The 19,576-nt window shown below is 46.6% G+C and overlaps 2 long non-coding RNA genes and 1 pseudogene across 3 annotated transcripts in view; 1 reads left to right on the top strand and 2 right to left on the bottom strand.

Annotated features, from left to right (window-relative positions):
- Nucleotides 1-2,517: 2,517 nt before the first annotated feature.
- LOC310846101 (small ribosomal subunit protein mS25 pseudogene) lies at nt 2,518-3,159 on the bottom strand (annotated as a pseudogene). Its single transcript has one exon. The product of its transcript is annotated as a small ribosomal subunit protein mS25 pseudogene (transcript).
- Nucleotides 3,160-6,436: 3,277 nt separating this feature from the next.
- LOC310846120 overlaps nt 6,437-19,576 on the top strand; it is a 35,974-nt gene continuing 22,834 nt past the window's right edge. The window contains exon 1 of the long non-coding RNA XR_014565143.1: nt 6,437-6,946. This is a non-coding gene — a long non-coding RNA (uncharacterized lncRNA). The remainder of the gene's footprint in view (nt 6,947-19,576) is intronic.
- On the bottom strand, nt 17,649-19,179 carry LOC310846130. The gene is made up of 2 exons (XR_014565155.1): nt 18,133-19,179; nt 17,649-18,094 (listed from the first exon to the last, which is right to left on the bottom strand). It is a non-coding gene; the product is annotated as an uncharacterized lncRNA (long non-coding RNA).

Below are 19,576 nucleotides of genomic sequence, written 5' to 3'. Positions count from 1 at the left end.
TTAAGTTCATAACCTGAGGTACCACTGTAACTAACAAATAAACATTAAAATGGGTTGCAGGACCTATAGTCCTCTGGATGCTATTGGACCCCAACTTCCATCATCCCCAGCTAGCGTGGCTTATAGTCTGGGGTGATCGGAGTTGTATTCCAACAACATTCAGTGAGCCATCGGTTTTCCATCCCCTTATTAACGTGATATTTTTCTCTTGAGAGCAAAGTGTTGAAGAGAACAAAGAGTTAAATGTGTGGGTACAACTGAAACCAAGTGATGCTAAAAATAAAAGTGGAATTTCCCACAAACACTGAATGACAACTAAACGAGGAGGTATGTGGCAACTTAAAAACTGACAAATATACTGTGGCATGGACATTTATGAAGTGCAGTTCACACACACACACACACACACACACACACACACACACACACACACGACTATTTCAAACCCTCCAACATTTTTCCAGTGAAAATAGGGACGTCCTAGTTCATCATAATAATAATTTTATTATTTATACTCCACCCATCTGACTGGGTTGCCCCAGCCACTCTGGGCGGCTTCCAACATATATAAAAACATTAAACATTTAAAAAGTTCCCCATACAGGGCTGCCTTCAGATGTCTTCTAAAGATTGTATAGTTACTTATCTCTTTGGTTCGGCGGTCACATAATTCCATACCTTCCAACATTTCTCTGGTGAAAATAGGACCATCGTAAGGAAAAGCAGGACATTCTGGAATCAAATCAGAAACCAGGATGGCTTCTGTAAATCCAGGCCTGTCCCTGGAAAATCTGAGACACTTGGAGGGCCTGCTATTTTCATGCCTAACTGAACCACTGTGGTCAACCTCCTCAGTTGCAATCCCCTGTAAATGTTCCCCAGTGCCATAATTCAACTTGAAAATGGCTTCCTATTGACTCCAGGAGGGGCTTTTTCAGCCTAAAACCTTCATAGAGGGAATGGGGGTGGGCCGGTTGTATGCTGGTTGAGGAGGCTCCATAGGTCACTTGCAGCCTACAGACTGCTGGTTCTTCATCCCACTATGTAAGCTAGGGTTATTTGCTACAACCTTTGGCGAAAGTACAGTCTTACTATACTAATTAATCTCTACATAGTTAGATGGACAACCTCTGCCCTGTGGGAGGAAGTGGAGACTGAGGGACACACGGAAACACAGCATCAGCGCATTCTCCATTTGGACTTCTCCCTCGCCTGTTCTATCATTTTTTTTCAGTCCTTATAAACTGTAAACCACCTTGGGTGCCTTGGCAAAAAGACAGTATACAAATGCAACGAATAAGAAAAAAAAAGCTAGTGTTCGGACACCTGTTGAAAAGGTGGCTCATTTTTTAGATGCGGACGGCTTGGGGTAGGTTTTCAAGGTAGCCATTTCTTAAAGCGGCACTGCAGTCTAGTCTCAGAATGTTAATGTTTGAAACATATTAAAGGGGCTTGGAAACGCATCAACGGAGACAGGCGAAAGCTCTGCGTACGGGCTGCTATAGGAGCCTGTCAATTGTTGTTCTGAGGGATGAAATCATTGCTTATTGAGTCCGTAATCAAGCTATAATAAACATCTGCTATCCTTCACCTAGGGACGCAGGTGGTGCTGTGGTCTAAACCACTGAGCCTAGGGCTTGCCGATCGGAAGGCCAGCGAAATGAGCGCTGCAACCCCAGAGTCGTTTGTGACTGGACTTAACTGTCAGCGGTCCTTTACCTTTTTTATCCTTCACTTATTGCTTTGGTCATGGCATTCGGATAGAGTAAAATAACAGTTACTGCTGGTAATGCATGGGACAAGAGGTCCAATTCTGAAAGAGGGTGGCAGTTCCTTTCAGAAGAGCTAGTAAAATAATATAGGGCAGATACAAAGTCTTTCCCCATGAGACAAGTTGCTTAGAATGAAGGCCACAGTCTTGACATGTGAATTTTATAAGGTTTTTTGGAACCAGTTAGGCAGGAGCCTGCTGATTGAGTCAGTCAGCTTGCATTGCAACCAAGCTGGCACCCTTTGGAGACAAAGTGCCTTGTGTTTGTTTGAGATAGCTCATGACCCACTAGCCTATTTACAAGCACACTGGCTATTAAGATGGACCAAGTTTCTATGCAGGGATAATGCCATATCTGAGGGACCTCTGGGGAGAGACATTGCACCCCACACATGAATTCCCTGCTGGTGGAGGTCACACAACTTTATCAGTACAGTGGTACCTCGGGTTACAGATGCTTCATGTTACAGACGCTTCATGTTACAGACTCCGCTAACCCAAAAATAGTACCTCGGGTTAAGAACTTTGCTTCAGGATGAGGACAGAAATCACGCGATGGCAGCACGGCAGCAGCGGGAGGCCCCATTAGCTAAAGTGGTACCTCAGGTTAAGAACAGTTTCGGGTTAAGAACGGACCTCCGGAATGAATTAAGTTCTTAACTAGAGGTACCACTGTATTTATTTATTTTTTTTAATTCCAGAATTTATTTAAAAGATTTATCCTTACTCGTTTAAAGTAAGTCCAGATATTTTTCTGTTACTTAAACGGTGGTTTGTAAAAAGACCAATGTGTTGTCATCAGTGTTAAGATGCCCACTTTCTTGTCAGTCTGAATGCCTTACTCCCTACTGTAGAAAGTTGGCTTAGGAAGCAGCACTCTCTTTCATGGCAGTTTTATATTTCCCAGTCATCTCCTTTGGTAATGGCACTTTACCAGGGCAGGGAATTTGGCCTCCAATTTCACACATACATTCCCGCAAGTGGTACTTTTCGGGGCCAAATGTTGTGGGATGCCGTAGCTTCATTTTCTCTTGTGCTTCTCCCTGCGGTGCTCCCTCCTCGCTTTTACGAAGAAATTTCTTAACATGTTCTGCGATCTCTTTGTTAGTCTTCTCTTCCACATCAACCAGGACTTGTTCTCCAGTATCTAAATAGAATTTTAAGAATGGCGATGGTGTCATGTTCTTAAACATCACAATCTGAAGCCAAGGGTTTTTGTACTGAATCTGAGGTATGTTGAAAAACACAAATTTTCTGGCTCCTTTGCTGAGAGGCCCCCTCGTGTTGTGGTTCACCGTCATCACCTTCATGGCGTCCTTGAAGATGATGTTGCCCTGGCTCAGGTACTGCAGCGTCCTGCAGATGGGGAACCAGCTCTTCATCGGCATGGCGGCGGCAGCCAGCAGCCCCGCACGCACCGTGTAGCCAAGGGCAGCGGCACAAGTCGGCGGCGCAACTTCCTTGCTCTGACCCACCTGGGTGGGAGCGAGGTACCACTGTATTGAGAAGTAATTGAGAAGAGCTGCATTGAAGCAGTAATAATGGCACATTATTTGTTGGAGCACTTTGGGGGACAGAAAAAACAGCATTTTGAGTGGTAGTGCACTTGTCACCATTACGTATATCTGGGCATGCAGTCTTTAGGTCTTGATCTTCAGTGCCTTGTTTCTGTTGTGTTAGATATTTGGTTTTTAGTTTCATGGAAGCTTCCTGGAATTCCTTGTTCACAAAGTAATAGCAAATGGCATCCAAACAGCAGTTGGTGTTGGCAATAATTCCTGCAAGGTTTGTAAAGTTGTCAATTTTTTCTATCTGAGTGCAGCTGGCCTCAGCAAAGTCAGCTATGGACCGAATTAAGTATGCAAGATGAATAGGTAAGAAGCATATGACAAATACGCTCATATTTGCAAAAATGATATTGATTGCTTTCTGGATGCGCTTTTCTTCATATGGGTTTGTTTTCTTCTTCTTCACGAGTTTCTTTGTGATTTGAATGGAACAGAAACTAAAAATAGTTAATGGTATAAAAAATCCCCAAATGACAGATGCAAAGACATACATTGATGGTTCTCTGGAAATCCTTCTAAAGCAAGTCCCTGATGAAGCTCGTTTCTCAAATTTTTTAGTTACATATCCAATGCTGATCATCAAGGCCCAGAGAAACCCAGAGATAACAGCTGACTTCAGAGGGGACCGTATATGCCTTGCTTTGAGGGGATATTTTATGGCAATGTATCGATCAACTGCTGTGATGGTGATAAGGAAGATGCTCATATACCTGTTAATGAAGTATGCAGACTCAAAGGCCAAACACAGTGTAGTCACATTGATTGTCTTATAAGCCATCTTGAAAGGCAAAGTAAAAAGCAAGAAAAAATCTGCAATGGCTAAGTTGGTCATGTATACTCTCGTTTCAGTCCACTTGCTCAGAGTGGAACAGAATATCTTCAAGGCCAAGGCATTCAGGATGACTCCAAAGCAGAAAACGGGGATATAAATAAGTGCTTGAGTGAGAAATATCTCTTGACTGCTAGTGGTGTTGCAGTTCAATTCCTGACTCACTTCTTGGGTCATTTCCACACCGGTGCTGTAAAAGAAACATGCTATAGTTATTATATACCTTTAGTGGCCAGGCAAAAATGTTCCTCTTCAACAGGGCCTTTGGCTGTTTAACATCCTGTGCACTTTGGGATGTGTTAGTGGGAACAGGTGTGGAGAGTGGGATTATTGGGTTGTTATCATTTTTATTGTGTGTTTTGTGTTTTTATCTTGTACAGTGGTACCTTGGGTTACATACGCTTCAGGTTACATACGCTTCAGGTTACAGACTCCACTAACCCAGAAATATTACCTTGGGTTAAGTACTTTGCTTCAGGATAAGAACAGAAATCGTGCAGTAGCGGTGCAGTGGTAGCGGGAGGCCCCATTAGCTAAAGTGGTGTTTCAGGTTAAGAACAGTTTCAGGTTAAGAACAGACCTCCAAAACAAATTAAATACTTAACCCGAGGTACCACTGTATTTTAACACTGTGATCCACCCTGGGATCTACAGATGAAAGGAAGTGTTCAAATTTTCTAAATAACATTAACAATAATATTTCTGTAATGCCAGCATTCAAGCTGTTAATAATAATCTTTCATACTTCTACAGGGTTTTGCATTCCAAATATTTTGCTTATTTAAATATGTACGCTTATTTAAATATGTAAGCAGCACTGTCATATAAATTATGACAGCAGCCCCATAAAAGTATGTCAGTATTATTTATCATATAGCAGTAGATACCCATGTAGTCCTGATCAATTATAAATATAACTGGCATGGTTTCCCCCTTGGCATGGTTATAACTAGCAGGAGTGCCAGCTTGGCTCCGCAACCATAGGTGCCTGGGACTGCAGGTGCCATACAGCGTGCATGGCCCTGGCACTGAAATTTGTGAGTGCCCGGCCCCTTCAGCCTGGGAGTCATTTTGGACTCACAGCTGTCCATGGAGGCGCAGGTCAATTCTGTATCCAGGGCAGCTGTCTACCAGCCCCATCTGGTACGCAGGCTGTCTCGCCAGACTGGTGCATGCTCTAGTTATCTCCCACTTGGACTACTGCAATGCACTCTACGTGGGGCTACCTTTGAAGGTAACTCGGAAACTACAACTAATCCAGAATGCGGCAGCTAGACTGGTGACTGGGGGCGGCCGCCGAGACCACATAACACCAGTATTGAAAGACCTACATTGGCTCCCAGTACGTTTCCGAGCACAATTCAAAGTGCTGATGTTGACCTTTAAAGCCCTAAACGGCCTCGGCCCAGTATACCTGAAGGAGCGTCTCCACCCTCATCATTCTGCCCGGACACTGAGGTCCAGCCCCGAGGGCCTTCTGGTGGTTCCCTCATTGCGAGAAGCAAAGCTACAGGGAACCAGGCAGAGGGCCTTCTTGGTAGTGGCGCCCGCCCTGTGGAACGCCCTCCCATCAGATGTCAAAATGATAAACAACTACCTGACATTCAGAAGACATCTTAAGGCAGCCCTGTTCAGGGAAGTTTTTAATGTATGATATTTTAGTGTTTTTTTGGTTTCTATGGAAGCCGCCCAGAGTGGCTGGGGAGACCCAGCCAGATGGGCGGGGTACAAATAATAAATTATTATTATAATTATTCATAGGGAATTTTGTGGGTGCTCTGGCACCTAGGGCCCCAGGGAGTTGGCACCTATGATAACCAGCCTGAACCAGAAGGGTCTGCAATCATACTTGGAGATGCATGGAGTTAGTGCCAACACAGTTTACAGTTATAATCATGTTGCCACTATAATGTAGTCAAGGAGCCCTGTATGACAATCTCTTGAAACTCAACTAGATTTGGTGTCACAAAGGACTTTCTATCCGCTGAGGCTGATGTGCTGACTGTAGACAGAGGGAGACTAGTCACAATGATCCATGCCCTGGTAACTTCAAACTTCGGCTACTCTGCAGACAGTTTGGAAACTACAGCTAGTCCATAACACTGCAGCCAACCATTGCTTGCCAGTTTTGAAACCAATGAATGAGCATCTATTAGAATATTCTGTTCTATTCCCACTATGCAAAGTGATTGTCCTTATCTAGCAATTAAATTAGAATAACAAGATAGCATATAAATTATGAACATAACAAATAATGTGTAAGGTTGACCTTGCAGAGTCTTGTTTAAGGACTTCACCATCTCACAAATGGAGAAAATTGTCCCATCATGAGATTAAAAGGGGGGAGATAAACAAGCCACCCATATTTTTTATTTTCACACTATTTGCTTCCCAAGTGCATATTTTTAACAGCTGCTAGATTAGAAAGAAAAGCCTGAGTTTACAGACAGTAGTGGATTCTAGCCTGCTGAAAAGCCTGAGGACAACCTTTTGGGCAGGCTGCAATCCACTGCTGTGTAAACTCAGTCTTTGCTTCTAATCTGGCGGCTGTTAAAGAAATAGGCAGATGTGAACCCTGGAAGCAAAGACTTTGCAAATCTGTGTGGTGATCAGCTGCAGCAGAGAGAACTATCACATTAAACGCACAAAGACAATGTCTCCACATAGCAGAACCTACCACTCAAAAGTTCCAAGTAGTCCACTTGAACCAGTCTGGGATCTTCTGGTTGAGCTTGGAGTATCCTTGCCGTAGGTTTGTTTTCTTTTCAACTCAGTGTGGTAAGTCTGGCTACTCAGCCTCCTCTTTTGAAAATATTGTTCTCACAGCCTGTTTTTCCTGTGAACCAGCTGTTCCGCTCTTGAAAAGTTGTCTTGAAATCATATCTTGAAAAGTTTAGTATTTTAATTTTGAAGTTAGTTTTCTCAGAATTCGTAGGCACAGTGGGAAAATTTTAAGACTGCATCTTTGTCAGTTAGATCTTTATCTATTTATGTGTGTATAGGCTTTTCTGCAAACACAATTTTTTCCATGACTAATAAGTCATCTGCTGTTTTTCTGTTCTTAAATAATGCTTAGTCAAGGAAATGAATTTGAAGTCGTGTGGTCTGTTGCAAAATACAGTGCAGTATCTCACTAAGAACATAAGAACAGTCTGCTGGATCAAGCCAATAGCCCAGGGGTCAGCAAACATTTTCAGCAGGGGGCCGGTCCCTTGTCCCTCAGACCTTGTGGGGGGCCGGACCATATTTTTTTTGGGGAAATCAACTAATTCCTATGCCCCACAAATAACCCAGTGGTGCATTTTAAATAAAAGGACACATTCTACTCATGTAAAAACACACTGATTCCCAGACCGTCTGCGGGCCGGATCCAGTTCCCGGACCTTAGTTTACCTACCCATGAGCAATAGCCCATCTAGTCCAAACTGTCTTAATATTGTTTTTAATGCTGCAAAGCTGCCCTGGGACCTTAGGGTGAAGGGCAGATAAGAAGTAAGTAAGGAAATAAATAAAAAGTATTCTCCTTGCTTCCTGGCTTCCCTGCATTCCCTCCAGTTCATCCTCCTTGCTTTTTGACTTCCCTGCTTTCCCTCTCCTCCTGCCCGACCCCCCAATTTTCCTTCTCCATTTAGTGCCCCTTGCTTCACCATGACATTTCTCCTTCCCATTTCATGCCATATTCATTTCCCTTCCTTTCCCTTCCACTAACCCACAGAGTCCCGGTCAAAGGAGCCAACTCCTAGGGGCCAAGGGGACTTTGGACCTCCCCCCAATAAAATATTTTTTTGGGTGTTTCTCTAAAAGTTGATGGGCACTGCCATTCAAAGGTATGTGTGCACCATGTCATGAGATTGATTATGCGGGAGGGGACCACTCCAATATTTTATTGAAGTTGGCACCCCTGGCTCTGAGCAAGTTCCATTCTACCTATGTGTGCAGTTTTCTCCTGATGGGCAGTGTTATGTACTGAAGTTCTCACCCTGGGCCCGCAGGGGGATACTGTAGATAGTTCAGGTCCACATATGCAAATAAGGGATCGAAAGTGACGTTCAGTGATTGGATATAGAAAATGGTTACTGTTGCGTTCTAGTGGAGCTCTATATAAGCAGGCTGGCTGAACCCTTCAGTTCAGTTCTGTTCTGGCCTGTGAATAAACAAGAGCTGTTTGAAGAATCGCTATGTCGTCTGATATGTTTACCCACAACTTAACAGGCAGGTTCCCAGCTTTGCAAGAGAACAGCTTCAGTCTGCAGCCAGTAAGCTATGGCGCAAATGCAAGAGAGATGTCAGTTTGCAGAATCGAAAGGGGAGGCATGTTTTTTGGGAGGCGGGGGGAGAGGGAAGGGAGAAAGAGGAATGCTCTTCCACTACCATCATAAGGAGGGTGCAAAGCAGGTCTGAGCCCCAGCAGAGAGGCTTGATATTCCCTATCCATGCTCTGACCCAGCACCCTTAATAAACTACAGCTCCCAGTGGTGCACACTATTTTTTTGGTTCACCTCAGGCAGCAGAGTGTCTTGGGCAGCCCTGGATATGACAGAGCTGGCGGATGGATGGGAGGGAGGAGCTGAATTTCACCTGAGTGGCCATATAAATGTAGCGCCAGCACAAGTAATCCAACAGCTTTGGATGGGATTGGCAGGTGAGCAGGCAGCTGATTCATTATTTCTGTCTTAACTACCGTAGATGAAATGGCGACAGCGAGCCATCACAAAACTGAACAAAACTGGTCGTCTGAATCCTTGTGGCATTGATAAAATGCACCTTATTGTAGGTTAGCTAACGTATGTGTTATGTACTGAAGTTCTCACCCTGGGCCAGCAGGGGGATACTGTAGATGCAAATGAAGGATTGAAAGTGACGTTCAGTGATTGGATAGTTTGTATGCAAATGAAGGATTGAAAGTGACGTTCAGTGATTGGATAGTTTTAGAAAATGGCAACAGTTACATTGTTCTGGAGCTTTATATAAGCAGGCTGACTGAGCTCCTCAGTTAGTTCTGTTCCAGCTTACAAATAAAGAGCTGCTTTGGAAGAATCGCTGTGTCGTCTGATGTGTTCCCCCACAACTTAACAGTATGTATTTTATAAAGCGACTAATAAATATAAATAGTAACTAGGAGCATGAGATTCTTAATCCCACGGTTGTGGGCTTGAGATCCACACTGGGCAAAAGATTCCCGCATTGCATGAGGTGTTAGGCTAATGATCCTCATGATCCCTTTCAGCTCTATAATTCTATGATGCTATGAACTAGCTAATCATGGGAGGCATTCAGTGTACAGTGGCACCTCGAGTTACAGATGCTTCAGGTTACAGACTCCGCCAACCCAGAAATAGTACCTCGGGTTAAGAGCTTTGCTTCAGGATGAGAACAGAAATTGTGCGGTGGCAGTGGGAGGCCCCATTAGCTAAAGTGGTACCTCAGGTTAAGAACAGTTTCAGGTTAAGAACAGACCTCCAGAGCGAATTAAGTTCTTAACTGAGGTACCACTGTAGGTTTGAGATTGCATACACAGTGGAACAATCCTCCCAGAGGCAATGGTGTGTGTGTGTGTGTGTGTGTGTGTACGCATGAGGAGGACAGGGTGGGAAGTCCCATTGTGCCAGCAGAAGAAGAAGAGTTTGGATTTGATATCCCGCTTTTCACTCCCTTTAAGGAGTCTCAAAGCGGCTAACATTCTCCTTTCCCTTCCTCCCCCACAACAAACACTCTGTGAGGCGAGTGGGGCTGAGAGACTTCAAAGAAGTGTGACTGGCCCAAGGTCACCCAGCAGCTGCATGTGGAGGAGCGGAGACGCGAACCCGGTTCACCAGATTACGAGACTACCGCTCTTAACCACTACACCACACTGGCTCTCAGAAGGCCTTGTGTAGCTAGTGGGACCTGCCAGTTAAATCCAGACCCGTGTACTGTATTTTAAAAAGAACTTGTTCACACATTTTTGCGTGGATGACAACAGCCTATGATGTCTGAAATATACTCAGAGTCGCAAAGTGATTTCATGCTCTTTATTCAGCTCATAGTGGTGAGGAGGAATGAATGAATGTCCCCTCAAAGTATCTGCTTTATATACATTATTTACACAATGGGCTGCACATGATTGGCTAATTCTGGAATTCTACTGTAAGCCAATCAGGTTGTGGATTCACTTATATCTGGAGCATGATTGGGTGGTTCCTGCCAACCAATCATATTGCTGCATTGTTCTAGGACCAATCAGACTGCTGCATTCTGAATCCTATTGTTCTAGGACCAATCAGACTGCTGCAATTTGGATCCTATTCAACTCAGTACATAACACCCCTCCCCTCTAAGTTCCAGTCCTGCCCGGGAGGTCGCATTCATAGTCCTCGAGGTACGCCGGCGGCCTATGTGTGCGTTGTGGCCTGGGGTGTTCCCTGGTCCGGGGTTCAGGTTCTGGCTCGTGTTCCAAGGATGCTGGCTGTGATGGGGCTGTTTGGTCTGGCGCAACCGGCTCGCTCAGTCGTGGTTCTGGCTCCAGTGTCCTTGCGGCCTCGCAGGTCCTCTCTGTATTTACTGATTCTGCCTCTCCTGCTGCCCCCTCCTGCTCTATGGGCCTCACTGCCCCGCTGTTCCCTTGGGACTCCTCTGACCTTTCCTCCTCCTGATTTTCTCCCGGGAATCATCGCCGTATCTGGTCGCAGTGGCGGCGCCAGCATTGCCCCCCATCCGTTAGCACCTCGTACGACACGGGGCCAGTGACCCTGGTGACTGTGGCAGGTACCCATGCTGGGCCTGCCCCAAAATTCTTTGCGTACACTGGGTCCTGGGCCTTGAAGGTCCGGGGGTTCCTGCCTTCCCCCACCACTACCTCATCCTGAGCTCTATCGGGGTGAAGGCGGTCCAATCTGATTGCAAGGCGCCGACCCATTAGTAGTTCAGCGGGGCTCCGGCCAGTTGTTGAGCTGGGGGTGCTGTGCTGTGCTAGGAGGAATGTGGCAAGGCGGTACTCCCAATCCCCTTGCGTCATGCGGCGAAGGGTGTCCTTGGTGGTCCGCACCATGCGTTCTGCTTGGCCATTGGTGGCAGGGTGGAATGGCGTCGAACGGATGTGGCAGATGGCGTTCTGCGCTGTGAAGGTTTGGAATTCTCCTGACGTAAATGCAGTCCCATTGTCTGAGACGAGAGTGTCAGGGAGCCCATGGGTTGCAAAGAGCCTGCGTAGTACCTGGATGGCTGCGGATGTAGAAGTGGACGGTACCAGTGCAACTTCCAGCCATTTGGTGTAGGAGTCCACCACTATGAAGAATGTTTTCCCCTGAAAGGGGCCAGCGAAGTCCACATGCAGGCGTGACCATGGTGCTCGGGCGGACTCCCAGGACTGGACTGGGGTCCTTGGGGGATCTGGGCGGGATTCTTGGCAGGCCTGGCAGTGTTTGACCCAGGCCTCTATCTCTCCGTCGATCCCTGGCCACCACACATAACTCCTGGCCAGGGCCTTCATTCTTACTACCCCTGGGTGTGTCTCATGTAGGGCTGTGAGGACCCTTTTGCGGAGGGGCTGGGGAACAACAACCCTGCTTCCCCATAACAGGCACCCCTTGTGGGCCGACAGTTCATGTTTGCGGGTTGTGTAGCCAGCGAATTCTGGCCCAGGACTGCTGCTGGGCCATCCCCTCCACACCCAGTCCAGGACCCGGGAGATGACCCTATCTTTCTTGGAATGGTGTGCAACTTCTTGTGCCTGAATGGGGCGGTCAGGAAGCAGCTCCAGGCTCATAACCTCTTGTGCAGGTGCTGGGTCGGGGCCTGTTTCTGGTAGTGGTAGCCTGCTGAGGGCATCCGCATGGCCCATCGCCTTCCCCGGGCGGTGAATCAGTGCATACTGGTAGCTGGCAAGGAAAATTGACCACCTGAGGACACGAGGAGACAGCACTTGGGGGTTCTGCTTTTCGGGAGCAAACAAGCCAAGCAACGGCTTGTGGTCAGTCACCACGGTGAAGGGCCGCCCGTACAAGAAATCATGGAATTTTTTTACTCCCTTCACGATTGCGAGCCCCTCCTTGTCTATTTGCGAGTAGTTCCGCTCGGTTGCGTTGAGTGTCTGGGAAAAGTATGCTACCGGTACCTCTCTTCCATCTGGGAGTTGGTGTCCCAGGACAGCGCCAATGCCATAGGGCGAGGCGTCGCATGCTAGCACCACCGGCAGCCTCTCGTCGAAGTGTGCCAAGACCGAGTTTGAGACAAGCAGGTCCTTGACTGCCTGGAATGCAGCCTCCTGGCACTGGCCCCACACCCAAGGGGCCCGCTTGTCCAGGAGTCTGTGTAGGGGCTCCGCTACCGCCGCTTTGTGGGGAAGGAAGGAATGGTAAATGTTCAATAGTCCCAAGAAGGCCTGAAGTTCAGTCTTGCTCTTGGGTGCTGGGGCATCACAAATGGCCCGTACCTTGTCCCCAGTTGGGTGGACCCCTTCTGCGTCCACCGTAAATCCCAGAAAGTCCACCTGAGGCACTCCTAGTAGACTTTTTCCCCGCTTCACCTTGAGACCTGCCATCTGGAAACGGTGCAGAACAGTGCGGAGGCGGTCCTCAAACTCCTCTAGTGTGGGCCCGGCAATCAACACATCATCGAAGAAGGGGGTGACACCAGGAATCCCTTTAAGGAGAGAGTCCATTAGATTCTGGAATATGCCTGGTGCCACACTGACACCGAATTGCAGCCGCTTTACCCTGAACGCTCCTCTGTGCGTCACAATTGTCTGTGCCTCTGCTGTGGCCTCATCTACTGGAAGCTGTTGATATGCTTGGGCCAAGTCCAGCTTGCCAAAAATTTTCGACCCAGCCAGGGTGGCAAGGACATGGCTGACCACTGGCACTGGGTATGCATGGGCCGTGAGGGCCTTGTTTATGGTACATTTGTAGTTTGCGCAGATGCGGACTGAACCATTAGGCTTGACGGGTGTGACGATTGGGGTTTCCCAGGGGGCATTGGGCACCGGCTCCAGCACTCCTTGCTCCACAAGCCGGTCCAATTCCTCGTCTATACGGGGTTTCAGGGCGAACGGGACCCGGCGGGCCTTGAGCCTGACCGGTCGTACTGCGGGGTCAAGCTGTAGAGCAATGGGGGGGCCCGTATACTGTCCCAATTTCCCATCAAAAACCTCTGGAAATTCCTTGCATATGGCATCCACGTCCACTTGTAAGGTAGTGTGGTTCACCCCGGTGATGGCTAGCCCCAGTGGTCCAAACCATGCCAATCCCAGTAAGCTAATGTAGGGGCCCTTGACCACAAGCAAGTCCAGTTGCCGCGTCCGCCCTCTGTATTGCACCCTGAAGGTCCCCACCCCCATTGTGGGGACCTTACGTTTCTGGAAGTCCCGGAGGGTGAATGGGGCTGGCCTGAGTTTGGGACCCCCAGTAGGACACAGTTTCCTTAAGGTCCTTGCCGAGATTATGGATAGATTTGAACCCGTGTCAAGCTCCATGCGGCATGGGGCCCCCTCTATCCGTACCTCTACATAAATTTTCTCTATGTTGGGGTAGGGCAACTGGTATACCTGGACGTCCGTGAGCTCCGTCGAGTTGCCTTGGTGCGTTGGGCCCCGGGACCTGGGGCTCTTGGATTGGTCATCTGATGCCTGGCGTGGGGTGGGCCGAGCCCGACACACCCGGGCGATGTGTCCCAATTTTCTGCACTGCCTGCACTCTACGTTGCGGAAACGGCAGGTCCTCCTCTCGTGACTTTCCCCGCAGCTTGCGCAGTTCCCTCCTTCTCGTCGAGGCAACTGTGGTATGTGGGCTGCTTGAGTGCACTGCTGTACTCGGTGCACCTCCTCCCTGTCGGATCCTGAGTCGTTGGTGAGGTCTTCGTGGTGGACCCTCGGTTGGGACGGCTGGCTCGGCCGTGCCTCTTGCGGCGACCTCTCGGCAGCTTCCGTTGCCAGGGCCTCCTCCAGAGCGACCTGGAACGTTAGGTCCTTCTTAGCGTAGAGGCGTCGTTGCAGCTTCTCATCCTTCAGGCCACCGACGAGGCGGTCCCGAAGCATGTTCTCCAGCTCTGAGAAGTTGCAGAACCGGGCGGTTTGGCGGAGAGAGGTCACAAACCCAGTTATGGTTTCCCCAGGGGCTTGCCGCTTTGCGTAGAAGGCATTTCGACGAGCCACCACTGAGGTCTGTGGCGAAAAGTGCCCCTTAAGCTGTTCCATTATTGTTTTGTATGGAACGGTAGCGACGTCTTCAGGCGCAAGGAGAGCCCGGGCGATTTCAAATGTCTCCTCTCCGCAGACGCTGAAGAATATCGCCCTCTTCTTGGCGTCTTCTTCATCGGTGACCCCTTTGGCTTCTAGGAGGAAGGTAAAACGGGAGGCGTACGCTTCCCAGTCTCCCGTTGCTGGGTTGAACGGCGAGAAGCTGCTGTCGGTTGCCATTCTGAGTTCCTTGTGTCCCGGAGCTGAAGCCTGGATACACGGTGCGAGGCAGCGGTGCGGCAGGTGGCGGTGCTGCGGTGCTGTGCGTGGCAGTCAGCTCAGCGGGATCCCATCCTCGTCGCCAGTGAAATATACTCAGAGTCGCAAAGTGATTTCATGCTCTTTATTCAGCTCATAGTGGTGAGGAGGAATGAATGAATGTCCCCTCAAAGTATCTGCTTTATATACATTATTTACACAATGGGCTGCACATGATTGGCTAATTCTGGAATTCTACTGTAAGCCAATCAGGTTGTGGATTCACTTATATCTGGAGCATGATTGGGTGGTTCCTGCCAACCAATCATATTGCTGCATTGTTCTAGGACCAATCAGACTGCTGCATTCTGAATCCTATTGTTCTAGGACCAATCAGACTGCTGCAATTTGGATCCTATTGTCCTAGGACCAATCAGACTGCTGCAGTTTGGATCCTATTCAACTCAGTACATAACAATGTCTCAATCACACAAAAGGAATGGTGAACTGTAAGGGTTGCTTCCTGTTCCAGACATCTCTCTTCAAGGCCTTTTTTTTATATGAATAATAATAGAAAAGTTCTTCCAGATTCTCTTTTCCCCTTACCCAATCTTGAAATAAGACTTGGCTGCTAGTGATCCAAGGTCAGTCACCTGTGTGATTATTCTTTTTTCTGTAGCCACTAACACCAACAGGCTCACGGATAGTTCAGTCAGAAGAGCATGAGATTCTTAATGTGAGGGTTGTGGGTTCGAGACCCACGTTGGCCGAATTTTTCCTGCATTGCAGGGGGCTGGACTAAATGACCCCCTTGGTCCCAACTCTACAATTCTATTATTCTTTGTGGTGAACTAGCAATAACGAAGGAAGGAAGAGTAGAGAAGTAAATAAAGCCGACAATAAATCCTTGAAAGAAAATATTTTTTCCAGCATTCAAAAGGTATCTTCAATTTAATACTGGCCAGGAATCAGGATCCCAAAGTGGAAGTTAGGAAGCTGCAGGCTTCTAGTGCTTAACAGCTTTCTTCTCTGAAGTGTGGTTGGCTGACTTCCTGCTAACTAAAATGTCTTGGAACTGAGTCTCTGTTGGGTTATAGCTTAGCTTTAATTGCATTTCCTGTTGCACCAAAGAAGAAGTCTAAGCTTGGCATAATAAACTCAAGCGTATGATGTAACCCCATGTATTTCTATACTTAATCATTTAATTAATTTCATAAAAATTGTAAAAAAACAACAACTTCTGTATGTGCATGCCTGTTTTATGTATTACATGTGTTTTATTACATGTGCTGTTCTTGCTACTTTTGCTTGCTTGCTGAAATTTGTTTGTTCATTTTTTTGGCTACTGCCTTTATTTTGGTTGATCAATATGTTTTGATTTGATTGTAAATTGGTTGGTGTTGCTAGATCCCCGTTCACTTCAGCAACACATACAGCCCAACAGAATCATTCGCTAACAACACAAACCTATCCGTCTTTATTAAGAAGTAAGTCTCATTGTGTTCATTAGCACTTATTCTCAGATAAGTGCATAAAATTCAACTTTCAGGGTGTTTTCGCACATTAAGGCATATTTAAATTGCTCTTGTATTTACTTGTGTGTACAGTGCAGATATTTATTATTGCATTTTTGTACTGTCCTTCCAAGGAGCTCAGTGTCATGTTACATGGTCCTCCCCTTGCCTTCATTTTATCCCTGAGGTAGGTCACACCAGCAAGCAAAAGTGACAGCAAGCAGCTGAATATACACATCCCATTTATCATTCTTTTCTGTCTTCAGAGGCAGTAAACAGGATTGAAGAGAGTCAAAGTGTATATTAAATTGTTTATTTAATACGTTTTAACACATGTTCGTGATTAGTTGTTTCAAGGCACATACGCCCAAAGTGGGTTTTTTTGTTTGTTTTAAATGTAAAGCTTTCGAAAACACCGTCTTACAAAACAGCAGTAAAACTAGCCGCAGTAAAATAAATAACAATTGAAGCTCAAAAACCAACAGTAAACTCAGGAGGACGAAATGCCTGATTCTTGAAGGAAAATGCATCCCCTTGTCATCCTTTGAAACAAACAAACAAAAAGGGATGGTGGCAAATGGCCATAGCTGTCAATGTTTCCCTTTTTTAAAGGTAAATTCCCTTATTCCGAATAGGATTCCTCGCAAGAAAAGGAAAAAAGTTGACAGCTATGCAAATGGCTGACAGTTTCTACAACCACCTGGATCTAGGGAGAGGATCTAATAACCTCTTTCAATGGGACCAGAACCACCCCTTCTCTCAACGAACTATTTATGGAGACACATCACTTTGTTATTTGCTTGTTGTCCTTAATATAGTTAGTAAATTGAACTGCGATTCAGTACAGCAGCAGGCCTGATTAGCTGGATGCAATTGGAAACGTGGTTTCACTTGGTGCCCTCCACATTTCCCCATGGCAATCTGTGGCTGAAGCAGTGTGCTTGCAATGAAACTCTGCAACGCTGACAAGACATGTCGGAGATCTCCCATCTTTTAAACCAAGGCTTTGTTTCCGGCGGCACATTTCTGAGAGCACCTTATTCTCAGAGCACACCATTGATTACTACGACTCAGCTGAATCCAATAAAAAAATCCATCACAGCAAATACTTAATTGTTCACATGACCCCGATTAAGTATTGAAATATATTTCAAGGAAAAGTAAACATCTATAAGAGAAGGGGTGTAGAATGGTGAATAGAGATAGGAACAAAGTGAACTGTTTTCATTCACAATAAGGTGCTCATCTTTTTTGGCTATGGGTTCCGCAGAGAAATGTCATACAAGCCTCCTGTTGTCTCTTGGCAGAAGTACAAAAACATTTTTTATTGGGGGGTTGGAACCCCAAAGGGTGCTTTTAAAAACAAAAACAAGCAACTTGGTAAGGACTGAGCACCATATTTTTCCATGTATAAGACACCCCCTATTTTGGGGGACTCTAAATTAAGAAAATGGGGGGAGATTGCCAAGAGTTGTTGAACTATTTTGGGGGAGGATTGCACATACTTGTTGAGCTTTTTGTGGGTGGAGCAGAGTTGTTAAGCAGAGTTGTTGGGGGGGGGGGAGGGATTGCCGAAAATCGCTCACCTGCCTAACTGATGCTGACACTCGCACTCGTTGCAAAAGCCACCGATCGTCTGTCCCACCAACAACACGCACAATAGCCGCTGATAATATCCAGCTCACGAAAGGAACCAATCCCACGCCCCACTATACACTATCCGTGTATAAGACGACCCTCTAATTTTAACATAATTTCTTAATAAAAAAAACCTCATCTTAAACACGGAAAGGTATGGTATGTTCAGTGGGTAGACGACATTGATCGACTGCTGGAGGGGAAAATGAAACGCCGGGGGGGGGGGGCAGGAGCGCCAGCTCCTGGGGGTTGAGCCATTTTGGCCCCCCTATATTTTTGGAGTAGGAGCTGGGTCCCCCAATATTCAAAAAAACATGGAGCTGATTGCAGGACAGTTCCAGTGGCTGGCTCCTTCCCCTCCTACTCCTGCCGCGGTAGGGAAAAGCGGGTTGAAGTGAAGTCACCAGCCATTGAAGCCCCCCTTGCAAGCTGGTGCCTCTGCTGGGGGGACAAGAAGGAGGAGGAATGGAATGATGAGGAGTGGCTGGAAACCTGAACAGGAGCACTTGCCAACTGCAACATTTTTTGCAGCAGGTACCAGTTGTCCTACATATTACTGATGAACTCATTTTGTAAGTTATGCAGCCAGAATGGCATCGTCCACACACAAGAGGGTGGTTTTGCTATCAAGATGCTTGGGGCGACCCTAAGGGTTGTAGAAGTACACCCCCTAACCCCCCCCCCCTAAACAGCCCAAGCAGGCCTGTGTCCATGCTTCCTGGTCACAGAATGCGGACTGGCTGCTGGAAGGTGGGAGGGGAGATGGAAACCAGGGGAGAGGGAAGGAACTAGATGCAGTCTGCTGAAAAGGGCATGGCTGGCTAGCAAGAACCCTGAACAAGAGCATTTGAACTGCAGCTCAGTAGTAGAACATCTGCTTTGCATGCAAAGGTCCCAGGTAGAATCCCTGGCAGGTAAGACTGGGAGAAACCCTCTGTCTGAACCCTGAGAGAGCCACTGCTACTCAGTGTAGACAATATGGAGCTGGGTGGAGCAATGGTCTGAATCTGTGCAGGGCAGCTTCCTGTGTTCACTGCATATGGAAGGTCCTACTTCTGTTTCTGAGAATAGCTATCAAGGTGCAATCCAAGCTTGGCAGCATGATAGCACCCTTAAACCACATAGCTCAGTCTGCCAGGCTTGTGGTTATCCTGTAGCCTGGCTGCCAGGAACTGTGCTTCAAGACTTAACATTAGCAGGAGAATAACCATGTATGTTATGCAAATAATATGTGCTTTTCTAAATAACCTTCTAGAATAAGCACATCACTATTTGTATGTTAAAACACACACACACACACAGACAGAGAGTGCTTTTTTCTGGGGGTACACAGGGGTACACATACCCCTAAACATTTTGTCAATCTTTTTACTTTTGTCCATTTATTGTATTTATTTTTCCCGATTTGAACTATTAAATGTTGATTTTCTTGAGTCAAAATGAGAGTACCCCTAAACATTTTTTTAGAAAAAAGCTGTGTGTGTGTAATGAATTGACCCTTTAACTGAAAAAATGAAGTGCATTTCTTTCTTAGAGACAATTCCTTTTTGTGTATAAAAAAGAAATGTATTTATGTGTTACATTTATATCTCACCTTGACCCCAAAGAGCTCAATTTTGCAATCAAACTTTTGCCTTTCCCAATTTTATCCGCACAACGTCCCTGTGAGGTAGGTTAGACTGAGGCCTCATTTGCACTATACATTTGAAGCAGTATCATCATGCCAGTTTAAACAGCCATGCTCCCCCCCCCCAAAGTATCCTGGGAAGTGTAGTTTGTTAAGGGTGTTGAGAGTTGTGAAAAGGTAAAGGTAAAGGATCCCTGACAGTTAAGTCCAGTCACGAATGA

Source organism: Podarcis gaigeae (assembly GCF_964106915.1).
Source record: "Podarcis gaigeae genome assembly, chromosome: 5".
Lineage (NCBI taxonomy): Eukaryota > Metazoa > Chordata > Lepidosauria > Squamata > Lacertidae > Podarcis > Podarcis gaigeae.
The sequence above is the reverse complement of the archived record's forward strand: the minus strand, read 5'-3'. Positions and strand labels throughout refer to the sequence as shown.